Source organism: Culex quinquefasciatus, chromosome 3 (assembly GCF_015732765.1).
Source record: "Culex quinquefasciatus strain JHB chromosome 3, VPISU_Cqui_1.0_pri_paternal, whole genome shotgun sequence".
In the NCBI taxonomy this organism is placed as follows: domain Eukaryota; kingdom Metazoa; phylum Arthropoda; class Insecta; order Diptera; family Culicidae; genus Culex; species Culex quinquefasciatus.
In genome coordinates this window covers 68,211,187-68,231,067 of record NC_051863.1, presented here as the reverse complement: position 1 = coordinate 68,231,067, position 19,881 = coordinate 68,211,187, and the positions used below count along the sequence as shown (strand labels likewise).

Below are 19,881 nucleotides of genomic sequence, written 5' to 3'. Positions count from 1 at the left end.
CCACGTGGTTTGTGGATGGTCCCTACAGTATACAGTATCCTATAAAAATGAAAAATGAAACGAATCATTTACTTCATGATTCCTTACATTTGTCCCGCAATTTCTAAATGTAAAAAGTTTTTCAAACAATAAATCAAACTACTTTTTACGAAGAGAAGTAATTGAGAAGGAATACTCATATTTCCCTAAAATATGTTGAAACTTGGCATTAATGCCAATCGTTTGAAAACTAGAAATACAGGGTTAGGGTTAAATAAAACTGAAATGTTATAGCATTATGGATTACAATTTGTTTTTGAAATATTTTCCAACAGGTAAGGTTTTACTCAACATTATTATTTTTAAAACATGTACTGGGGTAGGCCACACAAAGTCCATGCACTATTTTGGAAAAAAAAAGTTTTTTCAATAGTGATTAGAAAAATAGTTACGTTAAAAATTCTTAGTTTAAATTCCGGGGTGACTTTGATAGTCAGATTTTTTCTTGTTAAAATCATACTTAGGATGTTTAAACTTTATTTGTACGTTGAATGTACCATTACTGAAGTTGCTGATATTGTTTTTAAGAAAAAAAAATCAATGTTTATATTTGGTCAACTAAGTTTATAAGCTTTTTAACAAAATAAATATAAATTTTAGGTAAAATTGTTAAAAAGTCGGAATTTTGCTTGAAATTTGCAAAAACTAGTTTTGTTTATAAAATTATCGATTTATATGGCATTTTATACTGCACGAATCACAATTTTTCACATTTTACATGAAATTTGTTCAACTGAAATTGCCTATAAATTTGAAGTTTTTTTTAAATTGTGTTCCAAAAACACATATTATTTATTATTTACAAACTTATTTTACCTTCTCCTAGTGGAAAATTGTCCAAAAAATCCGAAAATGCATTCCGTTTTCCGATTCAATATCATGTTTATTGAGAAAATCATGACACTTTGAGAAGTTTAAAATAATGAATTTCATCACCATTTTCTTAACTTTAGTTTACTAACTTTTTAAACTTTTCAAAATTTCATGAAAAGTGTTTTTTGAGGTTCTTTGAACACTTTTCTACCACGGTCAGAATGATTCTTAACAATTCTGTACGTATTTTAATTGTATTCTTCATTTTGCGGAAAAATCGCAAACCTATCAAAGTCACCCCGGCTATCAAAGTCACCCCGTTTTACGGTACAAAAAAAAACCCGTTGCTCTTTTGTTGGGAGGTAATTCTCGTCGAAAGCGCTTCACCACATCACGCATTTTTATGCAGTTAACAGCTTGTGCAACTTTGTTCAACCTTTACTTCAAATTTAACTGCATTAACACACAAACACGAACACGTTCTTTGAGCTGAAACAAACGGAAACGCATTCAACGTGCCCATGCAGTTTTAATGAGTTTAACACACTCCAGAAATAAGTAATCGATTAAATTCATTTATTATAATCGTTCATATTAAAACTAATCGTTCTAGAAAACATTAAATATTAAATACAATTATTCTCAATAAAACCGTATAATCGTGGTCCTGCCCTTAAACACCAAAATCGTCTCTTGTAACAATCATGGATTGTTACAAGTCGCGATTTTTGGAAATCGCTCTCCGCTCGCGATTCAAGATTCGTTGCGGTCCCAAATAAACAAACCCCTTGACGACGCGAATCGGGTGAGATCCACCCAGTGAATGATTGTGAACGATCGCTTTGGTGTGAGTTCCTTCTTGGTTACACAGCGGGACTAGCAACGCGTTGTTTTTGTTGAGAGCAGTGGCGCTTACTGTGTGTGTATATCTTCACTCATTGATCGCGCGAAACGATTTTTTAGCGACCCTGCATAGGAATATACTTGGATGAAGCCGGATCTCACTTATATGTGAGACAACTGTGTCCAGTTCCATCATCATCTCTATCGTAATAGATAGGTTTGAGATATGTGATAGAAAGACCTTTCAAATTAGTCTGAAAGTTTGAAAATTTGGCAACCCTGTCTCGAGTCATGCTCATTCAAGTGATATTTATGAGCTGTGTTAAAGGCGGATCTCACTCAGACCACTTGAGTGATATGTATGTACTTGTTAGGCCGGATTATTTGGATTTAGGCAATTTTACACAAAACACTAAGTTTTCTGTGTACTTGATTGTTTTCATAACTTCCATGCCAATTCTTTCCGAATTTTTTATAACCATTTCTTTGTTAGAGTCAAGAAGGCACCAACCACATAGGTGGATTTTTTTTTTTCATTGAGAACAAAAGTTTTCTAAAGAGTTATCAAGATTTAAAAAAAAGGTTTAAAAAGTTACTTTTTGTCTTTTGACGTTCCACACGTTTTAAAGTTATTATGAACAATGACAAACACGTTTTGTTTGGTTGACCATTAGGGCGAAAATTTAAAAAAATCAACATTAGGAATACCTTTTGACTCAATTACTTACGCAAAAATAAGTATCCATGCCAACTTTGATCCAATCGAATAAGGTTTAGGAGTCACTTTTCATCGTTGAAGTTTATAAGGGAAAATTCGCAAAAATGTATGCATAAAAACGTCGTATCAACGTCAAAATTTCCAAGTGTAAGATTCATGTAGGAAATTCAATTCTCTACAACTTTGTCGAAGGGTGCAAAACGATCCGAGTTGATCCTGATTTTTGGTGATTTTTTAGTATTTTTTCTTCTTGCACCTTTCGACAAAGCTATAGGGATTTAATTTTCTCAAGAATCTCACGCTTGGACCTGGCAGAAAAATACTGAAACGACGTTTTTCTGCATACATTTTTACGATTTTTTTCTAGAGTTGTTTTCAGATCGTGGCCCGATTTGGATGCTAAACTCGATGAAATTTAAAGTTCAAACAACAAATCTTCAAAGTGTTCGAACTCATTCGAAAAACTTCAATATGTGTCAAAAAGATCCTGGAATGGATTCCCTTTTCTCATATCTTTTGCAAATTACTGTAGCAAAATTGTACAAAACTTTCCATCCCGTTTTCTGTTCAGAAAATTTTAATAATTACAGTCGACTCTCTGGTTGTCAATATCCAAGGGACCGTCGAGGAAGAGAATCATCGGTTTACAGAACGATGCCTAATGAAGACTCGATTGAAAATATTTTTTCTTGATGCCCAGCTATGGGAGAGAATCATGGCAACGTCCATCAAACAAAAACAAACTAATGTCAAACAGCCTTCAAAGCTTCGTTTCGCCAAGAAAAATGTCTATGCAAGCCATGAGATAGTGAAATTATTGACAACCAGAAGAGATTTTTAAAGCAAACAGAATCCAAGGGACCGTCGAGGAAGAGATCCTTCAAGCAAGGGAAAATATCGAGGAATGAAGATAATTGAAGTATACAGCCGAGAGTCGACTGTATTACAAATATTTTATTCATAATCGTAATAGTATTGTTATCAGAAAGCACAGAAAACTTCAAGACTGTTGCTTGAAACTCAAAATCATGTATTTTACGACGTTTTGGCCATTGTTGCAGTCACTGGCACTGGCATCCAAAATTATTCTCGCTTCCTTGAGTAGCTATTTATATCCCACGCACACACAAGTACACTAACACTCACACGCACATCCTAGCCCTCTGAAAATTCTTGCGTAAAACTGAAACACGCACTCGAGGTTGTTTTTATGTTTCTTTCCTGGACATTGAGGGAAAATCTTCTCAATAAAACATGGCTGGGTTGCCAGAGGTCAGTAATTGTTGCGCTTTCAGAAGGGAAGAGTTTGATTTTTTGTTAGGTTATATGTTATTGAATTTTTATTCAAACTATCAGTTTATCTTGCTTTATCTTGGTTTATCGTAAGAAGTTTGCTGTTAGATAACAACAAATATCTCGAAAATCCCACTATTTAACCCACTAACACTCTTCTAACAACATTTCTCAACAACAGACAAGTGACCTAAGCCGACCAATTGTCTTCCAACAATAGCGGAACCATTCATAAACTCTCACGTAAATGTGTTCCAGAACATCATGGTGTGGCTATTTTTGGCCTCTGTGTGAGTCAGGTTTCGGCCTCGAAACTGTGGGAAAAGTCCCAAACGACTTTGTTGTCGCTCGTAACTCTGCCCACCACCTCTTCCCTGATCATAAAAAAACGATATTTTTCTTGGACGCTCGTCCTACAGGAAGGACACGGCAAGGCCTCCCCTCCTCTAATACATACAAACACCCACATCATTCATACATAAACACACACATATTTTGATTTCGGGTTGCCTTCTTGACTGTCCATCATCGCGATGAGGCCCAAATTCTGGAGGCGTACACCCAAAATACACACACGCGAAGGTCAGTCCCGAAATGGCCAAACTTTGGGCCATAATTGTCTGGATTACGGAGGAGGACTTGGCCCGCGGCGTCCAGAAAGCTTCTCAAGGACACGGCCGTATACGTCCACAGCCGTTGGAGTTGTTTACGAGTAGAAGCTACCAAAAATTCTGGCTGGTATTTTTCACATTTTGAGCACTCCCTGGAGAGGGAAGATACGGCGTGGGAGGTATGTAGTACACGAACTTGGCTTACGGCCTACGTCAAGTGCAGTTTCTTATGTATCCAAAGTCCACGTGGTGGATAAGAGCTGAAAGAACTTTATACTGTATCACTTGTAATGGCTTTGGAGAAGTTGCTTGAAAAATATTGCAAAAGAGCAATTCTCTGAGAGTTCGAAATATTATTCATAGATTTGGATGAAACTTTCTGTGTATTTTTTATGATCAAAGAAGACATCTGGAACAACATTTGAGAGGGGCGGTACGACATTGCTCTTACTAGAGGTGGGAGAAAAAAGAGCGAACCACTCAAAGAACCGTGGCTCACAAAAAAAAACCGCGGTTCTTTTTTAAACTCAGGTCTTTTGAAAGAACCGTTTCAATATGGCATTATTTTGTTGTAAATATAATTTATTAAATTTCCAAAAAATGTAGTATTAAATTTGTTTTTGAGAATTGAAAATGCAATTTCAAAAATTTCAATGCTCATAAAAATTAATCCCATATGGGATGAAATGGTTTTCTGAACAAAATGAAATAAACTTTTCATTGTACAACTGAGTGTAGATTAAAGTAATACCGGAATAAAAATTTTAGCATTTCAATTAACATAATTTGTCAAATATTACCAAAAATCTACTGAATATTTGAGCAATTCTCTACCAAAACCGGAAATGGATTTTATTTGTATTTTTTGATTTGGTTCAAACTTTGTGGGGGCCTTCCCTATGACCAATTAAGCTATTTTGTGTAATTGGTTCACCCATTCAAGTCTCCATACAATGTTGGCAGCTGTACATACATACAAATCCGAGGTCCATTTTTCGAAATCCCATAATTCTGAATTTTTAATAAGACCGTAGTATTTTTTTTAATAGCGCGAAACCTTGGATGTAAACAACGAGAACTGTCACAATAGCCAGTTGAATAGACTGTTTGTTTTCATTCAAGGTTTCGTCCTTGTGAAAAGTTACTACAGAGGACACGTTTTTTCAGTGATTTGTAGCTTTTTGATGTTTGACCTTGAATGAATAAAAATGAGAGCACGTAATGTAAACAATAACAAACATGTTTTGTTTGGTTGACGATTCTGTGCATTTTCCCGAAGTTTGGTTGAATTTGGTTGACGAAGTTCCTAGTTATAATTACAAATTTTTACGGTAGTCGAGCTCGTTCTTGTGTCAAACGCGTTCTGACCTGAAATCACTTTGGCCAATAGTCGCACTTACATCAATTTGTAGGCTGTGTTAAGATAGCACAACAAGATTGAAACTCCTTTCATATGAAAAGTGACAAAATTATTATTTATTGTTTTTATTATTTTTATATTTATTGAATATCTCAGGATTGAAATCGATTTTTGGGTATCTGTGAAGGTCAAAAGGTGAGACATTATAAGCTGCACTAAATAGCGTTCTTAACTCAATTTGGCCCAAAATCGACATACAACAAGTTAGCACGAGAGCGACGATTTGTTGTCTACACCCAAAATTCAGAGTCGAGATAACCGTTCTCTCAAAATTTATTGAGGGCTCAGTGCCAAAATCGATAGAATAATGGTACCAACTCACACCATCATAACAAATGAGTTCATTCGTTAGTTGAATCAATAAATCTCCAACAAGTGTCATACATCGACTTCTGACTTCTCCTTGGTCACCAAGCTGTGGTGGCCGAGGCAGCTAAGTCATTGGATTGGTTTGTCAAAGGTCTCTGGTTCGATTCCCGTTGTCGACACTTTGGTTTTTTGTTTGACGGATGAACTTTTTTTGCAAATGAACCTCGAGAGAATAGTTCTATCGCCCATCTCGAGCTGTGTTCTCTGCGTCCGTGAATGGTACCACTATTCTCTCGACTCGAGACCATCATTCTCTCGGACTAGCGCTGCCAGTTTTGAGTGTAGAGGACTTTTTTGTAAAATTGGTCGCCCGATTTGATGGCGTACTGAAAATTCCGATAAAAACGTATTTTTCATTTAAAAAATCGCTGCCATTTTGTACTGTAATATTGAGATTGTAATTTGATGGGAAATTTATTATACTTTTCAACTCTGAAATGACCCAGGTAATTTTTTCATTTAGAATAAAAAACATTTTAAAATTTCGTGTTATCTTTCTGTAAATTTGCACGGTTACTTTTTGGTGTATAACAATGTTATATGGTGTTTGTATGTTTTCTTCACAAGTTATTGGAATTTTATGAAAAAGTTTTTTGAAGTGATGATTTTGACTACTGTTAACAAGTTTATTGAAGTTTTAACTTCTTAAAATCAATTGTGTACTAGCAAGGTGATCAAAATTACATAATTTTTTCATTAACATATATCTATTATTTATATTGCAATACAACATCACTACAAAAGCTTCAAAAATTCTCTGAAACTGTTTATAAAAAAAAAAGAAACGAATACAAATAAAGAGATAACAGTTAATGTATTTTTTTATGAAATCAGAATTTCATGTTTTATAAAAATCAAAATTTACAAATTATATTTAAGTCACTACCGAAAACTCCGGAAAGCGGGACTACAGTCTGAATAGGTACAAGAGATTTTAGAGCAATCAATTTGGAAATCGGTGTACTAATTGTTTTGTTCTGTTTCTGTTTAAACCGAAAATATTCAAAAAAACTAACTGAATCCACCTATGTGGTTGGAGCCTTCCTCACAACAATGGCTGTACACAAGTTTCATCTATTTTTTAGATCCGGCTTCCAAAAAGTACATCGATATCACTTAAGTGGCCATATCTCGATGTGGGTCTCGTGGCGCAGGGGTAGCGGCTTCGGCTGCCGATCCCGATGATGCTATGAGACGCGGGTTCGATTCCCGCCTTATCCACTGAGCTTCTATCGGATGGTGAAGTAAAACGTCGGTCCCGGTTTCTCCTGTCTCGTCAGAGGCGCTGGAGCAGAAATCCCACGTTAGAGGAAGGCCATGCCCCGGGGGGCGTAGTGCCAATAGTTTCGTTTTTTCGGCCATATCTCGAGACAGGGTTGCCAGATCTTCAATGTTTTGGGCTCGTTGGAAAGGTTTTTTAATCACCTAACCAACGATGGGTCGGATGATGGACCCGGACATAGTTTACATACATTTAAGTGAGATCCGGCTTCAAAAAAATACATCAATATCACTTAAGGGGCCATATCTCGAGACAGGGTTGCCAGATCTTCAATGTTTTGGGCTTTTTGGAAAGATTTTTTGATCACCTAACCAACGATGGGTCGGATGATGGACCCGGACATAGTTTACATACATTTAAGTGAGATCCGGCTTCAGAAAAGTACATAAATGTCACTTAAGTGGCCATATCTCGAGACAGGCTTGCCAGATCTTCAATGTTTTGGACTCGTTGGAAAGGTCTTTTGATAACCTAACCAACGATGGGTCGGATGATGGACCCGGACATAGTTTACATACAGTTAAGTGAGATCCAAATATATGTGAAAACACATTTTTATACATAACTTTTGAACTACTTATCGAAACTTCAATCTGTATAAAACTCGATCTATTGGACCCTAAACCAAGTCGAATGCAACAAGTTCGGGTCAAATCGGTTCAGCCAGTGCCGAGAAACATGAGCTAGTTTGTTGGTCACATACATACATACACACACACATACACACAGACATTTGTTCAGTTTTAGATTCTGAGTCGATATGTATACATGAAGGTAGGTCTACTACGTTTTTATACGAAGTTCATTTTTAGAGCAGAATTATAGCCTTACCTCAGTGAGGAAGGCAAAATAAAAACATTCGACCAAGATGCGACATTAATTTGTTACTTTTGTCCTTTTTGGCTCCAGATGCCGGTGTCTGATGACAAATAATAAAATCTATTTTTTTGTTGATTAAAATCATAAATATACGTAAATATAATACCAACACACTTAGAATTGATTACCGAATTCCGTAGTTGAAAAATCGGGTTGGTCGGTAAACAATCTGTAAAAATGAACAAAATTTTACCGAATTTTGGTTGTACGATGAAAAATAATGAACTTCATTACCGAATTTCGGTAAGTTTTTACCGAATTTGGTAATTTTCAACTTATCAAACTGTGCAGCAGTTGGAAATTCGGTAAACTTTACCGAATTCGGTAAAAAAATCTAAGTGTGGAGTCTTTCCAAAATAAATAAATGAATAAATAAAATAGAAAATATTTGGAGCGCTGAACATTTTGCGTATCCGTAAACTAAAATTTTAGCAATTTTCCATAATAAGCCAAATTAATGGTGATATATACCAAATACAAATTTTATGGTTTTAAAAATGTAAAAATCTGAATTTCCTGACCGCAATTTGTTTTTTTTTTCAACTTCGAGAATTAACGGGACAAAATAAATAAAATATCAGGATTCTGGAATTCACGGTTTTGTAAAAAATCCCGGGAATTTTGTCCCGGTAATTTTGTCCTGGGAATTCCCGGAATGAACGCCCTATTCGAAAGGTTAAAAAAAATGCAAAAAAAATATCATTTAGACGTTATTTGTGACTCGTACACAACCCAAGTTCTTGTTGCATATCATAAATATATATTTTATATAAATTTGAAGCCATTTCGAACAAAACATATTACCAATCATGGCTAAAATTCATTCAATTCCTAGTTTAATCATTATAACCTACTGATTAACATAACCTTATAATTTAATGAGATTTAAATAAGACCGATCAGCGAATAGGGAAATACAGGGTAACCCGAGACAGCTGGTGTTTGCGGTTTACCACTGGGGTGCCCAGAATATGGGACTGTTCTCGAAAACTCGCTCCAAAATTTCAATATTGTATTGGTGAAGTTTGTTGAAGAAATATCGAAGAAAGTATAAAAAATCCATTTTTTGCTTTCCTAACTGAGGTAAGGCTATAATCCTGCTCTAAAAATGAACTTTGTATAAAAACGTCGTAGACCCACCTTCACGTATACATATCGACTCAGAATCGAAAACTGAACTAATGTCTGTGTGTATGTGTGTGTATGTATGTATGTGACCAACAAACTAGCTCATGTTTCTCGGCACTGGCGGAACCGATTTGACCCGAACCTGTTGCATTCGACTTGTTTTAAGGTCCCATAGATCGAGTTTTATACAGATTGAAGTTTCGATTAGTAGTTCAAAAGTTAGGTATAAAAATGTGTTTTCACATACATCCGTATCTCACTTAAATCTATGTAAATTATGTCCGGCTCCATCATCCGACCCATCGTTGGTTAGGTTATCAGAAGACCTTTCCAACGAGCCTAAAAAATTGAAGATCTGGCAACCCTGTCTCGAGATATGCCCACTTAAATGATATTGACGTACTTTTTGGAAGCCGAATCTCACTTCCGGACATAGTTTACATCCATAACTATGTCCGGATCCACCATCCGACCCATCATTGGTTAGGTTATCAAAAGACCTTTCCAACGAGTCCAAAACATTGATGATCTGGCAACCCTGTCTCGATCAGCCATTGTTGGTAATAAGTCAGGAAGGCTCCAACCACATATGTGGATTAAGTTATTTTTTTAATCGGTTTTGTCAACATGCTGTGCTACTTCAAGCCAAATATTTCCACTAGTGTGATTCTTATAGGAAATTTCATGCTTTATAACTATGCCAACTTACCAAAATTGAAAAACTCGATCTTAAAAAGTTATAAGTGATTTACAGAAATCATTCTTGTATCAATACATTTAATCTTAACCAATTTCGCTCAAAATGGTACGGATGCTTAAATTAACCCGAACACTTAATTTCCGCTTGTAAATTAAAATGTGGTTGAACCTACACAGTTCAAACATGTGTTAATTTGGATGGTTTAATTTTGGAAGGTTGAAGATTACCTCTTTTTTATGTAATTTTACCTCAATTAAGACTGAAAAAGTGACATTTTACAAAAAAGTGGTAAATTACACTTTTTCCTGACCTTTATGTCTTTTACGATGTACCCCTTCTTAGATGTAATATCACCATGATTTTTTTTACAGTATAACACATGTTTGACCAGAAGCTTAGTTGTTCTTTTGCTCTATTTTTTTAATTAAAATCATCGCATTTGTCGAATTAAGCCAGCTTGTGAAACTATATTAAACTCGATTTTGAAATGCCTTGCAAACTTAAAACCACCACAATATTTCAGATTCCAAGAGCTTTATGACCGACAGAAAAATAATTCAATTTGATTCAATTGAATGACTGAAGTTGAAAATAAAACATACTCACACATACACACACAATCCCACAAAGGGGGAAAACTGTGTCAAATCGAACAACCCACGTACGACCGAGGAAACCATCCTCCTCCGACTTGGAATGTTTCTCGACTTTCTCGAGCGGAAAGAAATAGAACTCGAACAACAAGACGTAGAGAAACGCATCGCAACGGACGCTTCCGGCCACAGAACTCAACCGAGAGGTAACTGAACTGCGGAACCCACGGCGATACGTGAGCGGACTGCACTATCTGGTCTGATCTGGTTGGCGTAGATGAATGAAAGTTTACTCCGGGGAACCCCGTTTGTTTTTGCCCCCTCCTCTCTCGAGCCAGGGCACAGGGCAGGTGAGGGCCGTGCCACCTTGGAGCGAACCACGTGTGACCGTTTATTGTCGGTGGCCACTTTCGTTGACCTGGTTCTTGCAAACGAGCAAGTTTTGTGTGTGCGAAAACTTTTGTCTTGGGGGATGCTTCAGCCTCAGCGCTTGTCTGGAAATGTTCTGCGGCGAGTGTCGTCTGAGCGGACACGTACTCTGGGAAGACTTTGGGACTTTGGAGTAGCTGAATTCTGTCTGTGCCATGCCAATGCGTGGGAGGAAATGTGGAACACATTAATTATAGAGTTCTGAAGCGAACTTAGTTTATCAATGGCACTTTTGAAGCATACCTAACTTAATGGCAAGCCTTTGGACAAATAGCTTCACTGCACAGCACTAGTTGGTTGGTTTGACATTTTATAGTTGATACTCCAATGATTTGACACGGTCAAACTAAAATGTTACGAACTATCAATTTTAACACGGAGCTCACAACATGGTTGGATTGACAACTTTCCCCTCTGCTTTATGTTGATGATTGTCCATACAAAAAAAATGGCACGTGGCCAGCCCAGAAAAAATGACCCCCTTTCTATTTCAGACCTAAAAGCATATTGACAAATTGTCAAATTTTCCAAGTGTAACCCATAATGATGCCAGATTTTGACAGATTTTACATTATCTGCCAATTGCAACATTGTTTGACTAGAATTAACATGTTGAATTGAAAATTGTAAAATTTAGTAAATATTTACATCAACATGCAACTAGATTTTTGTAACACACATTTTAGTATCTCAAACCTAAACCTATGGGATCCATCGGTACATTTTTTTTATTTACCCCCTAAAGCACTGTTCACTGAATTATTCATAACACATTTTTGTCTTTTTTTAACAGATTTTTACAGGATTGTGTCCGTAAGTCTGACAATTTTAGAATAAGACCCAAGTAACCGCGGGACTGTATAAGGTAACATCAAATCCCCTCTATATCAACATATAATGTTTGCCTATAGAGTCTCGAAACTTTATATTCACTTTATACGTAAACGAAACTATTGGCACTACGCCCCCCGGGGCATGGCCTTCCTCTAACGTGGGATTTCTGCTCCAGCGCCTCTGACGAGACAGGAGAAACCGGGACCGACGTTTTACTTCACCATCCGATAGAAGCTCAGTGGATAAGGCGGGAATCGAACCCGCGTCTCATAGCATCATCGGGATCGGCAGCCGAAGCCGCTACCCCTGCGCCACGAGACGCCACGACTTTATACGTATGGAGGTAAAATTGAGTGGCGAAGTCTAGAGTTGATATAAAGTTATACCGTGGTAAAACGTCAAAGTACTACTTTACCGACAGTATTTAAAATAGAAAAATAAAAAAAAACTTTGCGCGCAGCTCTCTCTCTCTCTTTCGGGAGAGTGATTTTCATGCTGGGATGACGATTTTGAAAGTTTGTTGGTTTATTTGCTGTGTTTCTCTACTTTTGAGATTCTAAGCTGTGTGTTGGGAATGATGTACTGAGATGTTTCACCTAGATGCCCTGCGCTAGCCGTCTCGTCCGTCCTGAAATATATTTAATTAGATGATTTTTGTCGACTAAGTCTTCCTTGAGGAACCACTTCATTTTATGCAGAAAAACGAGAAAACTTGTTAGGTTAAAACACAGCTTTTATTAACTATTACACTTCAAAACACTACCAAATATTCACAAAATTCACAATAATCATCGACGAACAGCTCAGGGCACGGAGCGCCGATCCCGGGGTATTGGTGCAGCTTCCGCCGATGGCACGCAGCTTAATGTGCAGCGCGGTGATTCCGAGCGACTTGCACTTTTCGGTGACGTCCTGCGCGGCCAAGATAGCGGAGTAGGGCGAGGCCTAGTCACGATCGGCCATGGCCTTCATGCCGCCGGTTACGCGCGAGATCGTTTGCTTGGCTGAAAGATCCGTGACGTGAACGAAAGTGCCGTTAGAGCTGGCGTAGAGCAAAATCTGGACCTCCTCCTTTTCAGTTTTGTTTTTGCAGGAAGCCATCGCAGTTAGAAATTTGTCTCATGGGACGAGAAAGAGCTGTTAATGAAAAAGAGAATAATTTAATACTGAGCTCAGCTAACTAAGCATAATTAACTCACATTTTTATAGCCGCCGAACATTTTTTCCTGCAGCAATCACAAAAAATACCACGAAACTGCCAAACATTTATTACCCTCACTAGTGTTGAGTTAGTGTTTTGAAACATTATAAGAAATGTCAAAATGTGATATAACATTAAAGGCTTACTTTACAGTGATATATAAAGCTTACCATTAATGCTTCGAAACATTATTGGGCTAAATGCTTTGAAACTTTAATTGGCTGTTCTATATGTCATTATACAGTAGATTATAATGGTTCAAGCTACAAATGTTTCGAAACATTTGGAAAGACTATTTAAAGTGTCATAGCATCGGGAGTGTTAAGTTAGAGTGAATTTAGAGTTTTGATATAGTGCTTGTGGTTACTTGGGGAAGCCACATTTTCCTACCTTTTTGGCACCAATGTTTTGAAATCATATAAATAATAATAATAAGATAACCTTATTTGATTTTATTCATTTCAATTTTATGTTCATATTGAACTATGTCTGTAAATTTCATGTCAAGCATTCTCAACTAGGAATATTGTTTGGTTATATGTTGGGCAACAAAAATTACGCTATTATGGAATGAATATTGCCTATTTTCTTTTCGACAACCCATTAGAACGTTTTTTTTTGTTATATCATTTAAAAATAAGATTTTCACCATTTTTGTTTACCTTGACCAAATTGGATGAAAATTGAATTGTTATGATTAAATTTTTCAAAAAGGAATGTTCGAAAAGAAATCTTTTAAAAGTATTCAAGGAACAACTGTTAAATTTGAAATATGAAAAAATATCGTTTAATTTTAACCACTTTTACACTATGAAAATTATTTGAATTTAATTAATTTATAAGGACATTTAACCATATAATTAAAATCGTTCCATAAATGGAAGAATGAAAAATCTAATGAAGTTTACCCAAAGAATCCAACCATATTTCAAAAACTCGCTTCAAATTTTGTAAACTGTGAATTTGGTTTCATGAAACAGTGTTTTAAGTTAAATAGCGCTAGAAATTTGATTTTTAGGCAAATTCAATGATTATCTATTTATTCACAAGTTGAAAATACTTGTTCTGAAATTAGTAATTTGCCATAAAAACATTATTTCTACATGATATTTTTTTCGTTTCAACGTTATGGTCACTGAGACAAATTCAAAAGCATTTTTTTTGTGGGGCGTAGTTTTTCAATGTCCAAACACATTGATTAAAAAAATGCTTATTAACAAAAAAAATATTTCTTTTTTTTATTTGGTTCGATTTGAAAGACAGCATAAAAAGTAAGAAAACTTTTAATATTTTCTCAAAGTTGCATGATTTTTTACAAGCATTCATTGATTCTCACACTGATTTTGGACATTAAAGTTGCCATTCTATACAATTCTATTACAAAATATTAATCAGAAACAGGATCAGAATAATTTTCGTCAGATTTCAAATTTCCCGGGAATTCCCGGGATTTCCCGGGAAATTTGTTGAAAATTTCCCGTTTCCCGGGAATTTTGTAACCCCGGGAAATTGGACGCTCTAATACAACATGGCATGAATATATGAAAATTCAAAAATCTGTAATTTAAAGACTTTTTAAAAAAATGTTATGTTATGCCATGAAAAAGTTTTTTTGTAGCTACTAAAAAGGGTGATTTTTGCCTAACCTCAAAGGCCGGGTCTATTTGCTTTCGCGTGAGAGTCGCGCAGCATGCATATCGCCCGGTTGCCACATTGCTTAAGCAGTGTCTGCGTCTCTTCTGGAAAAAGTCTGTATTAATTATGTTGCTGAATACATCATTTTGTCTCGACAAAGATTTACACGAACTTATTACTGAAATATACAACTCATAAGACATTGTTTACTAAGACTAGGGGGACAGCATGCAATTCCATCGTGCACCTAATGTTGGCATATCGGCACTTTTAAATTTAATTACAGCCCCCCCCCCCCCCCTTTCTCCTTTATTTTGCAGATTTGGTTAAAAAAGAATTGAAAATTGCTGTTCTGGTAAAAACAATAATTATTTGGGTAATTCTCTACCAACTCACACGAAATCGGGAAAAGTTGCCCCGACCCCTCTTCGATTTGCGTGAAACTTTGTCCTAAGGGGTAACTTTTGTCCCTGATCACGAATCCGAGGTCCGTTTTTTGATATCTCGTGACGGAGGGGCGGTACGACCCCTTCCTTTTTTGAACATGCGAAAAAAGAGGTGTTTTTCAATAATTTGCATCCTGAAACGGTGATGAGATAGAAATTTGGTGTCAAAGGGACTTTTATGTAAAATTAGACGCCCGATTTGATGGCGTACTCAGAATTCCAAAAAAACGTATTTTTCATCAAAAAAGACACTAAAAAAGTTTGAAAAATTCTCCCATTTTCCGTTACTTGACTGTAAAAAATTTTGGAACATGTCATTTTATGGGAAATTTAATGTACATTTCGAATCTACATTGACCCAGAAGGGTCATTTTTTTATTTAGAACAAAATTTTTCATTTTAAAATTTCGTGTTTTTCTAACTTTTCAGGGTTATTTTTTAGAGTGTAGCAATGTTGTACAAAGTTGTAGAGCAGACAATTACAAAAATTTTGATATATAGACATAAGGGGTTTGCTTATAAACATCACGAGTTATCGCGATTTTACGAAAAAAAGTTTTGAAAAAGTTACTTTTTGCGTTTCTCTTTGGTTCGTCGTCCGTGTCTGTCGCGGGTGACTATAAACGGCCATGATCGATGTGACGACCAACTTTTTCAAAACTTTTTTTCGTAAAATCGCGATAACTCGTGATGTTTGTAAGCAAACCCCTTATGTCTATATATCAAAATTTTTGTAATTGTCTGCTCTACAACTTTGTAGAACATTGCTACACTCTAAAAAATAACCTTGCAAAGTTAGAAAAACACGAAATTTAAAAATGAAAAATTTTGTTCTAGATGAAAAAATGACCCTTCTGGGTTAATGTAGATTCAAAAAGTACATTAAATTTCCCATAAAATGACATGCTCCAAAAAATTTTACAGTCGAGTAACGGAAAATGGGAGAATTTTTAAAACTTTTTTAGTGTTTTTTCGATGAAAAATACTTTTTTTTCGGAATTCTGAGTACGCCATCAAATCGGGCGTCTAATTTTACATAAAAGTCCCTTTGACACCAAATTTCTATCTCATCACCGTTTCAGGCTGCAAATTATTGAAAAACTCTTTTTCGCATGTTCAAAAAAGAAAGGGTCGTACCGCCCCTCCGTCACGAGATATCAAAAAACGGACCTCGGATTCGTGATCAGGGACAAAAGTTACCCCTTAGGACAAAGTTTTACGCAAATCGAAGAGGGGTCGGGGCAACTGCTGTGTGAGTTGGCGGAGAATTACCCATTTAAGAAATAATAAAAAAATAATAATAAAAACTAAAAAACTCTTAAATCAATTTGAAAATACAACCTAAAATACACCATGAACGTGAGGAAGACACCAACCACCTTAATGTGGATTAAATAAGGTTTTTTTTTTTGAAAAAGTCACTCCACTCTTGATTCAAAAATTCATAACTCTGTCAAAGTTTTATTTTTTGCACATTCTGATAATTTTTGAAAAGTTGGCATTTGATGTCCCCTAAAACATATCAGGAAACCAAAATAATTGAAAATAGTGTTTTTTTATGCAAATCAAGTTGTAGTGACGAAAAGTTATATTAAAAATCACCATTTTTTACCGTGTATCATATTTTTTTCAGTGCAGTCCTTATCCATACCTACAACTTTGTCGAAGACACCAAATCGATCAAAAAATTCCTTCGGAAGATACAGACAAAAAAAAATCGAATGACCGAAATCTCAGAGAATTGCTCAATCTCATCGAGTGCTAAATATCTTAAGGGGTTTCAACTTAAAAGATGATTTTCAAGCACTCCTGAAAGTTTCATGAAGATATTTTATGATTAAAGTAAGTTACAGACGATTTATGCTGAAAATTTTGCCATGCGCAAAGCGAACTGTCAAACTTTGCGAGCGTTTTTCTCTGAACACCGAGTTGATTTACGGGTGCCACGATATCTCGAGATGGGATAAACCAAATTGGCTGAAATTCAGGGTGAAGACTCGCAAGACATATCCCGTGTGCATGACGAAGCTCGATTTTGAAATTTTGCATTTTTAAAAAATCCAAAAATGAAAAACATTTGAATTTTATGAAAAACATAAAAATCTACCTTCGTCATGCACACGGGACCGATTTAATGAGTCTTCACCAAATTTTTTAGCCGATTTCGTCAAGGCAGTGTTGAGATATCGTGGCACCCGTTTTTTTGAAAATGCTGACTTCATATAGCTGTATCTCGGCAATGATACAACCAAATATCTTCCAATTTATTTTGTTAATAGTTGATAATGTATACTTCAATGTCCTGAAAACAGATTTAAAAAAGTTTAAGTTTGTGCTCAAACCAACCTCTGACATTTTTGCCGATTTATATGCATGTAACCCCTCATCGAATGTGAGCAAACAAGTTTATACCTACAATTTTACTAAATAAGTTGTTTAAATAGTGGAAACCAGCAAATTGGATGGAGTTAGGAGCGAGTGCTTAACCTGGGAAATACACGAGAATTTCCCCTACACAAATCTTTTTTTGACACTTTTTTCACTGCGGTGACTCCAAATATCTCCTGTCATTCTTGAACGACGAAATAGCCTACTTTTCTGTACCAAAAATAACAAAATCGAATAGCAACACTTTTCAAAATAAATGAAAAGTTCTACTTTTCAGCACTCAAATAGGTGCTGAAAAGTTGAACTTTTCAGCACTTGTTTCGAAAAGTAACACTTTTCAGCACTTGTTTCGAAAAGTAACACTTTTCAGCACTTGTTTCGAAAAGTAACACTTTTCAACATTTTTTTGATTTAAAAGATTTATTGACAAAATACATGAAAATTTGACATAAAACTTCACCCATTGTGTATTTTTTGGAATTGCAAAAAATGTTGTATGGAACTCGTTGCAAAACTTGATTTTTTCAGCACTCTTCGTATTTATCCAACTCGGTAAACCTCGTTGGATAAATGTACGACTTGTGCTGAAAAAATCCTCTTTTTGCAACTTGTTGCATAAACTACTATTAAGATAGCGTCTGCTATCTTTTCACATTTTTTTTCATTCAAATATCGATCATAATTTGTTAAAAATAACTACCTGATTCAAAAAGTCAGGCTTATTGCAGACCATTGCTATACAATTTAATCCAAATTTATGATAATCAATTCCGATACGTTGCTAATGAAAACCTACCTAAAAAGTACTGCCTGTTGTTGGATTGAAAGGCAAATCCTTCCTGGAATAAAATCCGTCCGATTATGCAACAGCAGAAGCAATGCATATGCCTTCTATCACAGCACCCATCCTAACAAGGGCAAAATAAAGCTGTCGGCTGTCATCGTGTGCATAAATTGAGCAATGTTGCACTTTAATTAATGCATTCGTTTGATATGTTTTACACAGCAAACACAGTCCGCCTTAGTTGGGTATGGGGGTTTGGTGGAATCCCGCATTTCTAATGCATTAAAAACCATTAGATAATACGCATTCCATTAACCCTCTACTGAATTTGCTTCAAAATTGTAATTAGAGAAAATTTAAAATATAAATTCAAACAATAATAATTCCAAAATAGTATATTTAATATGAAACAAATCTAACTACAAACCAACCCTCCCAGCCAAGGGTTCACTTTCCTAAGACAGATGAAACGAAGCAATTTAAGGATGCCATAATAAGGTCTGCTGCAAAAGAGGTGCCCCCCCCCCCTCCCCCATCCCACCCTACTGTTTCAGACTCTGCAACTGCACTTGCACTTGTGTGTAGCAGCACGGTCGGTATTCTATTATTTCAAACCCACCGCTCTCTCTCTCCCTTTGGTTCAACATCAGAGTCGTCGTCTATCACGATGCCACAGAGCCTGTACAGGTGCACACATACACACACATACACCACACGATAACAAGCAGGTAAAAATTTATGCAGCACCATTTCCGGGACCACCCCTTCACCCCTTACCGATCAAGATTGCATCTCTCCTGAAGGGTTCTTTAGAGAAAATGGGAAATGTAAAAAAATTGAGAAATGTGTTGTTTATGATAAAAACAATTTAAAAGCTTTATCCAAATTGCAATTGACGAGTAATTTTATAATTTTTAGTTCTTTAAATATATTTTAAGAAAAAAAAAACAATCTTGAAAAAACATGTTTTTGAAAAGCTGAATTTATTTTTAATGAATAGATCAGACAATTTTACAAAAGTGCCATTTTTCAGCATTGTAAAGTAGTCGGTTGAAAAATTTAGTTTCATTTACAAAATGTGTCTTATAGTGATAAAAGTCAAATAAAGAAAAGGGTAATTTTTTTGAGTGTAACTTTTTTCCTGGGTAGTCCTAATCATATATAATTGCTTCTTTTTAAGATAATGTATGGAGAAAGATTTATCCAAACAACCAATACCATCATCTGGGGCGAAACTGGACACATGGGTCGAATTGGGACAGCAGTTTTAGACTTGTTACTGCACAATATTTGAGAGTAATTGATTGTTTTCGGATAGAACAGCCACAGACCAACAAAAGTAGTGTAGGGATTTCCAAATTTCAAGCTTTTAAGTGCTCTAAACTGTGCAGGCTGTAGTCCCGATTCGCCAGATGACGGTAAAAAAATAGTAGTTATGTAACAAGTCACATTAAAAAAAATCATTTATTCAACAGA

At 35.8% G+C, this 19,881-nt stretch overlaps 1 protein-coding gene and 1 pseudogene across 1 annotated transcript in view; both read right to left on the bottom strand.

Annotated features, from left to right (window-relative positions):
- Positions 1-19,881, bottom strand: part of LOC6051290 (neuropeptide SIFamide receptor) — a 358,514-nt gene that overhangs the window by 227,308 nt on the left and 111,325 nt on the right. The window lies entirely within an intron of this gene.
- LOC6045085 lies at positions 12,667-13,582 on the bottom strand (annotated as a pseudogene).